Source organism: Carassius carassius, chromosome 18 (genome assembly GCF_963082965.1).
Source record: "Carassius carassius chromosome 18, fCarCar2.1, whole genome shotgun sequence".
Lineage (NCBI taxonomy): Eukaryota > Metazoa > Chordata > Actinopteri > Cypriniformes > Cyprinidae > Carassius > Carassius carassius.
Window position 1 is genome coordinate 3,883,374 of NC_081772.1, and position 10,637 is coordinate 3,894,010.

Here is a 10,637-nt window from a genome sequence, read left to right on the forward strand (position 1 = left end):
TGCACACTTCTTCGGGTTGGCCGTTAGTCCCGCCCGTCTCAGCGCCCTGAGGACTGCCCTCACATGCTCCATATGCCACTGCCAGTCCCCACTATAGATGATAATATCATTCAGGTAGGTCGCGGCATATGCAGCATGGGGCCGCAGCACTCGATCCATGAGGCGCTGAAACGTAGCTGGGGTCCCGAACAAACCGAAAGGAAGCGTAACAAATTGGTGTAATCCAAACGGCGTGTTGAAGGCTGTTTTTTCTTTGGACATGGGAGATAAGGGGATCTGCCAATATCCCTTTGTCAAGTCCAATGTCGAGTAAAAGCGAGCCGTACCTAACCGATCGAGCAACTCGTCAATCCGCGGCATTGGATAAGCATCAAACTTGGAAACTGCATTCACCCTGCGATAGTCTACACAAAACCGCACCGAGCCGTCCGTTTTAGGCACCAAAACTATCGGGCTCGCCCAATCACTGTGTGACTCCTCGATTACTCCCATCCCCAGCATGGCCTCTAATTCAGTCTGAACTACTTTCTTCTTGTGTTCAGGCAATCTATATGGCCGGCTGCGAATGTGGTGCTGAATCAGGTCCGTACGACCAGGTAGGGGCGAAAACACGTCCGCAAATTCTACCTGCAAACGCGCAATGTCAGTGAGCTGCGAGGGCGAGAGGTGATCCCCTCCTAGGGTCAAAGTCAAAGTCAAAGTATCTTTATTTGTCTCCCCAAGGAGAAATTCGTTTTGGATATAGGGAAATTGCTACAAAAATGTTTTTCAACAAAGACAAAAACAGATACAGGTTTAAAACGGTTAAAAGACAAAAAAGTCATTAAAGGCTACTCAAAGAGCTGTGCAAATTGCAAATCACCATTTTCCAAAATCTGCCTTGTGCAAAGGTAATATCATATCATGTCCATACATAACATTCCATCACAGATATACAGTACAAAAAATAAATAAAACATTAAGGCTACTCAAAGAGCTGTGCAAATTGCAAATCACCATTACTAAAAACTGCTTGTGGAGAAAGTCAGTGCGAGGGATTTCTCTTTAGTAATCGCTTCCGGCCCAAGATCCTCCTCCTCACTCACTGCCGTCGCTAGCAGCACTGACTCCTCCGTTCTCCATTTTTTAAGGAGCTTGAGGTGGTAGATTTGCCGTGAGTCGCCTCTATCTGTTCGTACTACCTCATAATTGAGATCTCCTATCCGCCGTGTGACCTAAAAGGGTCCTTGCCACTTGGCCAGTAATTTGGAGCTAGAGGTTGGCAGTAATACAAGCACTTTATCTCCCAGTGCAAATTCTCGCAGCTTAGTCCCCCGGTTATACAGCTGGCTTTGTCTGTCCTGGGCCTGAAGCAAATTCTCCATAGAGAGCCGCCCCAGTGTATGGAGTTTTGCTCGCAGGTCCAGGACGTATTGAATTTCACTTTTGCTATCCGAGCGTCTGTTCTCCCAAGTTTCTTTCAGGACGTCCAACACCCCCCGGGGCTGACGTCCGTAAAGAAGCTCGAAGGGGGAAAACCCCGTGGAGGCTTGGGGGACCACGCGCACAGCGAAAAAGAGGTGTTCTAGCCAATGGTCCCAATTTTTCACGTCTTCTTGTACGAACTTCTGAATCATGGTTTTTAATGTGCGATTAAACCGTTCGACCAAGCCGTCCGTTTGTGGGTGATAGATGCTGGTACGCACCGCTTTAATGCCCAACAATCCGTACAATTCGCTTAACGTGCGTGACATAAACGCGGTGCCCTGGTCCATGAGAATCTCCTTTGAGATTCCCACGCGGGAGATTAAACGAAACAGGGCGTCCGCCACACTCTTTGCCGAGATGTTGCGGAGCGCCACTGCTTCAGGATATCGTGTCGCGTAATCCACTAAGACTAACGCGAAACGATGTCCCCGTGCTGATCGTTCTAACGGCCCGATGAGGTCCATACCAATTCGTTCGAAGGGGACCTGCACTAGTGGAATAGGGCGCAATGGCGCTTTTGGGGTGGCCGGTGGGTTTACCAACTGACATTCCCGACAAGACGCGCACCATCTGCGCACGTTCTCGTGAATGCCCGGCCAAAAGAATCGGGTCGTTAGACGATTTAGCGTCGGCGTTACTCCTAAATGCCCTGCCATAGCATTACAGTGCGCCATCTGGAAAAGCATTTCCCGACGGCTCCGAGGTACTAACAATTGGGTTGTATCTTCTTTTGTCTGAGCGTCGCGGGTCACTCGATACAACCGGTCCTTGATAATGGCAAAATACGGAGGGGATAGCGGACGCTCAGGGTGGAGGACCTGCCCATCGATAGAACGGACCTGCTCGAAGGCGTGTTTGAGTGTTTCGTCCTGGGATTGTTCCAGGGGAAATTCATCGCGACTGGAAAGGTTTAGCCTCGCCACGCTGCTCGGTTCCCCTGAGACCGCCCCGCTAGGTCCTGGCACAGATTCTCCCACCTGCGCGCTCACCCCGCCCCCCGGCCGGTTCTTTCCCCCGACGGCATCCACTGTTAAACACCCCAATAATTGCTGAAACGCGGGCCAATTAGTTCCTAAGATTAGCGGATGCCGGAGGCGCGGACTAACGGCCACCTCCACATTATGCTTTTGGCCCCTAAATTTAATGGCTATGGCTTTTACGGGGTATTCCACTATATCCCCGTGCACACACCTCACCTTAACCATGCGCCCGTATCCAATGCCCCGGATTGCATCAGGCTTTGATGGATGGAGGTCTGGTTGCAACCTGAATCCACCAAAGCCTGATAGGTACCCCCCTTAATACTCACGGGTATTTGGTACAGCCTGACTTGATCGGGGGCAGCCTGCGGGACGTCCGGGATCTGGACAAGTGTCTCCACCTCCATGACCGGGCACCTATCCACAAAATGGCCCGGATCCCCGCAACGCCAGCAGGCCGGCCCAGGCCTCCCAGCCGCCCTAGTGGCAGGAAGTGGGTCAGGGGATTGGCGTGGGGAAGCAGCAGAAGGCTCCTCACACCCCTCACGTTGAGGTGCAGCCATTCCCCGTGCAGGGCCTCGCGCCCCGGCTGCAGGCTCCATCCCCATTCTCCAGCGGGGGGTGGGCCTCGGTGGCCCCGCCCAACGGGACCTAGGGAGAGGGACAGAAATTTGGGGCAGGGGGGGAGGGGGACACAGAGGAAGAGAGAGAGAGAGAGACAGAAGGAAGGGGCTCACCGACCCCGGAGCACGCCGCCAGCTGATCCTCTGCCAGTTGGATGGCCAGATCCAGCGACGCCGGGCGGTGGCACTGGACCCACTGGGCAGTCTTCTTCGGAAGACGGGAGATGAACTGTTCCAGTATCACCGTGCTGATGATGGTCTCGGCGTCGCTTCCTCCGGCCAACAGCCATTTGCGGCACGAGTCCCGGAGCTGCTGTGCCAAGACAAAGGGTCGGCCCGCTTCGGTCAGCTCCAGCTCCGCCGTCTTCTCAAAGAGATCGAGGAACGCCTCCGGGTCATCGGTTGGCCCCATCTTCGTGAGCGGCATGGGGGGGGCGGGGCCAGCACTGGGGGAGGCCGTCCTCATCCGACCCTCCCGGTCCAGCAAGAACACCTCCGGAACAGCTCGCGGTCCTCCTGCTGGGCCTGCATCATGGCCTGAAACCGGCGGTCATGGTCGGCCCGCAGATCCAGCAGGGCTTTGTGTTGTTCCTGATGCAGGCCCGCGAGCGTTGTTATGATGTCTGCGAATGGCGATGTCGATGATCCTGACGGAGTCTGCATGGCGGAATTGTTCTCCTTCCTCCCGTGTTTCGGCACCAGTGTAGTGAGTTCAGTTCAATAAAGAGGAAGGAGACCGGGGTCGGTGTACGGGGCTCGTGGGATATTTTATTTAAACTCTAATAATACAAAAATAAACAAAAGCGGCAGGTGCGCGCACTTCACAGTCTCTTTCGACGTTTCACTTTGGCAGTGTTCGTTTCTCGCGCTCGGCTGTTCTCCAGCTCGTCACTCTCACGAGTCCCCATCTCTCGTCCTCTGCTGGTCCTCCGCCGGCTTAAATGCCGGTTCCCCACGCCAATCACTGTAACGAGACCCAGGTGTTAATTGTCTTTCACCTGATCCACTTACCACCGCTCGTCTCCTCACTCGCTCTCCCATTGCAGACTTTGCTAAACCACGCCTCCCCCGCCACACCGTGCACTTCATTTTTTTTTTCATGTGCCCTCATAATCTTTAATCAAAAATGTAAACCTCCCCTCCCCCTCAAAACGACTTATCTTCTCTTCCGGTCACATGCGATGGGACGAGGACATGACTATCTTGCCTTCCTGCCTCTTCAGAAACCTAACACTGAGAAGATTGCAACAATTAACAATTAGCAATTGGCAGTATGGTGGTTAGGTGCATTTTTGGTTGTGCTTCTCCTCAATTACTTTTCCCTATTCCCAAACAACCCAGTCTGCGTGCCCACTGGCTTGAATTCGTACACTTTGAAGAAGGAGGAATAACAGCAAATTCGTGTCTGTGTGCGAGGAATTCAAATCTGCATCCATTTTGTAAGCAACGCCCATCTTCCAACGATCCAATCAATAACCAAAGGACAAAATCAAGCCCCGTCCGCCCTTTTTTCTGTTTCAGAAGCCATTCACTAGGATATACATCACAACAAGGAAAAAAAATCTCAACTTCCGTTTCATGCTGACTTTAAAGCCTCGATTCCTATTCATTTCCCATTCCCACACTTATCTAAGCAGATAAAACATTTTTCATTTTTGGGTGAACTATCCTTTTAATCCTACCCTCAAACTAAACTTAACAATGACCTAAACTAATAATAAGCAGCAAATTAGGAGTTAACTGAAGCAAAAGTCACAGTTAATAGTTAATAATGAGAATTGGTCCTTAAAATTAAGTGTGACTACATTTCTGTACTGACTTGGTACCGATATACTGGTAATTTCACAACACTACTAACAAACAAATCCTGAATAAGTCTGTTTTACTTATAAGACATAAAAATGTGTTTCTTTAATTATTAAAAAAAGTACTTTGCATTGCAAAATGATCCTTCAGGAATGGAGCGAGACTAAAAATTTAATTAAGCACAATGGTTTTTTTTTCACTATAGACACAAGTCATGTATTTCACATGTTGTAGTTTTATATGAATGATTAATTAAAATAGCAATGGTCTGAAATTGTGGTAAAGTTGATATTTTTGGTGTTTTGTGAATTTATTTTATTTTATTGATTAACAATAATGATTTTATTGTTTACAACTGATGAATACTCTATTATTCATTGGCAGGTTTGCATTTTAACGTTATTATTTAAAAAAAAACATGTTTAACTCTTTAAATGAATGTATGTAAAGTTATTATCTGTGACATTTTCTCCCATGCTAGGGTTAAAATGCAAAGTATATGACATCAAGGATGTTTTGCCATCACTGCCAATCTCACCATCAACTATCTGTCGCAAATAACAGTTATATCCTTCTTAGGAACACAAATAAGCCTCTCAGAAACATCTGTTGCCTAACAAGGCATAAGTAAAAACAAGCCCTGTGTTCTTATCAGTACCACAGTGAGGTAAATAGAAGTTCATCTGTTTAACAAATGAGAGGACATCTGCCAAACAAATGAATCATTGTGAGTTTACAGTCATGTAAGGCTTTGTGTTGAACTGAAGCACATATAGTACATATACGATTTACAGGAATATTCAGGAATAATAATTGGAATATACAAGAATAATAATTGATGATAATTATGATAATTTCCACTATATTGGAGTGGGCACTGATGATTTGCCATACACGTGGTCCTTTTTTTAAACATACATTCTTTGAGAAGTACTTTATTGATTGGGCAAACATAAGTACTTCTATTAATTCTGTTTGCGTATTGTCAGTCAGCTTATTTGCATTATTTAAAATGACTAATTTTGTTGTGATACATTTTGTTCAACTTCTTAATATTAATTTGTTAGTTTTTTCTTTGTACATAATAAATGTTTAGATAATACATGGTGAGATTTTTATTATTTTATACTATACAATTATAGTGTATATTGTACTGTATAGTGATCTGACCTTAGCATGGTTATGTTCTCAGCTCATAAAAAAAAAACATTTATAACAGTGTATGAATCCATTAAACCTACTATATCATATTTAAAACAAATTACCTAAGGCTAAATTATCAACATGGATATCCACAAACCCACAAACATGTTTTTTAGCAAGTAAAGGACCTTTTAGTATCAGTGTAAAAAAGTCCACCTTCAGGTCATGGATCACAAGTCTTTTATTTTTTTTCTGGGAAATATATTTATAAACATTAAAATATTGTTTTATATTGTTAATAATATTTCAAGATTAACACTTAATGTATTGAAGCAACTTGATTATCCATAAATACATATTTTTAGAAAAATTGTGTTCAAATGTGAGTAATAACTATAATCATCAGGCTTTTGAGAAAAATGTATTTGTTCATCTCTCAATCATCATTGTATTGCAATTCATTATGTTTTGACACCACAGAGCTTTGATCATAAAACTAAGCATTAAATAAATAAATTAAATAAATATAATCTTGCTAAGACATGAACAGAGAAGAAGTCATTTAATCAAGATGTTATTTTTGTTTTCTTTGCGTACAACAAAGTATTCTAATAGCTTCATAAAATTACTGTTGAACCACTAATGTCAAATGGACTATTTTCATGATGTCCTTACTACCTTTCCGGGTATTGAATGTGTCAGTTGCATTGCTGTCTATGCAGGTTTTGGGAGATATAGAGTGACAACTAATATATATGTGCATTTTATGTAAATAATCTGATAGATAACACAGATGACTTACTTACATTACAAACTACCAGAATTTCATCTTACTTTTTGGCTATAGAAATATCAGCAACTGCACCAAATTGCATATTTTTTGCTCAGTCTGGGCCTCTCAATAAAACAGGTATTTTTTCTTTATATAACAGGTTTATATTTTCCTTATCAAGCTTCACTTTCTACTATTTCAATGGCTACTATATAAGCCGTAAAAGCATTGTCCCGGATCGGCGAGATCTGGATCTACAGAGAGGAAGTGAGCTCCCTGACTAAATGGTGTCAGGAGAACCACCTCTCACTCAACATCGACAAGACCAAGAAGCTGGTAGATTTCAGGAGACAGAGCAGAGAACACACACCCATCACCATTGACAAGACACCTGTGGAACGGGTAAACAGCTTTTAGTTCCTCTGCGTTCACATCAGTGAGGATCTCATGTGGTCTACACACACTGATGCAGTGCTGAAGAATGCATATCAGCTTTTTCCCTCAGGCTATCAGACTAACGAAGAGTCAGAACTTATACACCCTACAGCATACTCCCTCTGTACACTCTTAGAAGAAAAGGTTCTATCAGGTGCTACGTATTTGGAACCCCTAAAAGGTTCTATATCGAACCCCTTTTAAGGGCTCAGTCAAAAGAACCCTTTAGGGTTCTTTGCAACCAAAAAGGTTTTATATGGAACCTTTTAGGGGTTCATTCATGATTATTTCTTTTGTCCTTTCTGGATTAAATATTTAATATAATTGACAAACATCAAGACCCTAAAATGTAAAAATGTAATTCACATAAAAAAGTCACCCATGAATACTGAAAAAAGCACACCCAAAGTGCATAGAACTTGTCATTTATTTATATTAACAAAAATAATTCCTATTACTGAAATAATGCTACAGTAATTTCAAATATTCAAGGCTTTAAATGTACAAATCAACCTTAAAACACCAACCATTTAAAAAATCTCATAAATAATGAAAATAGAGTTTTACCTACATCTACATATTACTAATAAATAATGCAAATATACAGATTAATCTAAATTCCCATCAGTGTTAGAGCAACATCAAGTACCTCACAATGGAAATATACAGATATAGAAATACTTCAAATCTACAAATTTACATTAATATCACTCATAAATAATTGTAATTACAGATTCAAATTAAGATCAGCATTTCAGAATAACATCAAACGCCTCATATTTACAAATTTACATTAGCACCAATTCACGAAATATCAAAGTATTATGATAATTGATTATACATTTTGAGCACTGGAACAGACAGTTTTTTTGGGGGGGGGGGGGGGCTTCTGGAGAGTTTAAACAGGTATTGCTCAACAAAATTCATCATGTGAGTGATGTGCTTGGGGTATTTCACACTGAATATGAAATAAGTAGCAAAGAGGCACTCATCCATTTCTGCCCTCACAATGTTGACACCCTCCATATTGATGCTGGCTCTTTTTGCATGGAGGGGGATTGAATAACTATAGACAGAGTTGTTTTTACTGATTCCTGCAAGTTGGAAAAATTAAAATTAATAATTTAGAAAATAAAAAAATAAATAACTTAGAATCTTGCATACTTTCTTCCAAACAGTTAGGGATGTGACTGACCATTTTTTACCACAGTGGAAAGGGGCAATTCACTGGCTGCACACGCAACTCACAAACAATCATAACCACAGAAACTTTGTGATCAATGCAATATTCATTAATAAAATAGCTTGGATAGCATACTGAAAAAGTAAAAAGCAACAATGTATCTGTTTTTGATTTAACTAAACTTGCAGCTTGATTATTGAAGAGACACTACACAAACATTATTCACACATGCAGTTTCTCACTTTCTCTCTGTTGTTAATTTAAATAAAAATGCTATTCGTTCAAGCTACATCATTGCTGTATCTGATTTAAAGCATGCAGAATGCTAGATCTAAAGGCCGGTTGCTAAAAAAAAATGCATCAGTGATTTTTGCCTCCACGTCTTTCATTTAAATTGTGCAAATGTTTTTGTGAGAAACTGAGCAGCCCTCTCTAAATTTTAACATCTTTGTATTTCTCCTGATATTACAAAACTACATCTACATATTACAAAATAAGTCCATTATAAAATTACATGAATCTATCACTAATAAATAATGCAAAACAACTGTCAATAAGACTAAAACATTCTTCATTAGAACATTATTCTACAAGAGCAAGACATTTTTATTAATTTTGTTATCACATTCACAGAGTTACATGCAATCAAGTGATCGTGGCTATCAATTCTTTAAAATGATGGCATCTCAAATATCTGCTCATCACAATGAACGTCATACAGTTTGGAACTCAAGTTCAGATCATTTTTTCTGCTGAGATTCTGAAGTATGCTTACAATGGACACTTTACTACTCCATGAGAACACAGGAGAGGATTTATGAATGGCAGTGAAGCAATGCAACTGAGGTTGTAAAAAAAAAAAAAAATTTAAATGCAAAATGTCTCAGTTCACATTACTTTAATCTCCGATCTCCATGTGCAAGTGTTTTGTTTGCATGTATGTCACTGCAGCAGCACATTAAACTTTAATTGTAATTAAACTGACTGGAACTACCTGAATCAAATTATTTTAATGCACTCCTTTTAGCCAATCAGAATCAAATATTCAGACAAACCATGGTATAAATAGATTTACTACAGTAACCATTCAACAAACCACGCAACTAATGGTTGTAAGGAAAAAAAGAACACTTTTTGTGTTTGTGTCAATTTGCTGAAGTAAACAGTAGTATTCCTGTAGATCAATTGGTAGAGCATTGTGCTATCAAGCACAAGGTTGGGGGTTCGATTCCCCGGTGAATACATGATTGGTTAAAAATTGATAGCCTGAATGCACTGTAAGTTGCGTCTGCTAAATGCATGAATTAAATTTAATTTAAACTATTCAGAACTTGAAGAGCAGTCTCTAGATTAAGATGAAGGTCCTTCCCAAACCGCATCTTCACTTTATGCAACAGCTACCAAAAAAAGAAAGAAAGAAAAAAGAAAGAAAAATTAATTAAAACAATTTAGACATTTTTTTTTAAATGCAGTGGAAATACTAAACTCAAAGGAAACAACACTAAAAACAAATACTCACAAGATGTGGAACCCCAAGAAATGGGACCATGTCCATGACCTCTCATGCTGATTTTGTCATTAAATCAACTCTTTGAAAAAGAGCGCATCTCATTAGATTTTTGATATATTAGTGTAGTCAGGTTGTCTTTTACATAGTTCAGCATTTATCACAGTAATGTGCTCCTGAAAACTTAATTGATCTTCTCCAATATTTTCCAGGTTTAATATAATCTGAAAAAGTAGTAAATAACAAAATTCCTATTGTATGTCTACAATCTCCTAGCATCACTGGTCAATAACCAAGCAATTTTAAGACATTTTAGTGAAGAAGGATAAAACAGACAAACCTCCTGGGACTGGGTGGAAACCGGATTATCAGTACACAGAAGTACTGGAAAGTTTTCAGTCTTGCATCTTTTTGTTTGCTGAAATGAGCAAGACAGTTCATATAAGGAAAAATATTTAGAATTAACATAGCACAAATAACTGAAAATCAATTATCAGTAGAATTAAAGCATTCATTCACCCAAAAAAAAAAAATTCTGTCACCATTTACTTGTTTACCTTTGTTGTTCCAAACCCACATGACTTTTATTCATGGATGTCAAGAATAATAAGAAACTTGATTTGGCCGTATGTCTCATACTGGAGATTGTATGGCTGTTCTGTTCTGTTCTGTAGGGCTGCTCTTCGTTACCATTTGAGTGTGCGGTCAAAAACTATCTTAG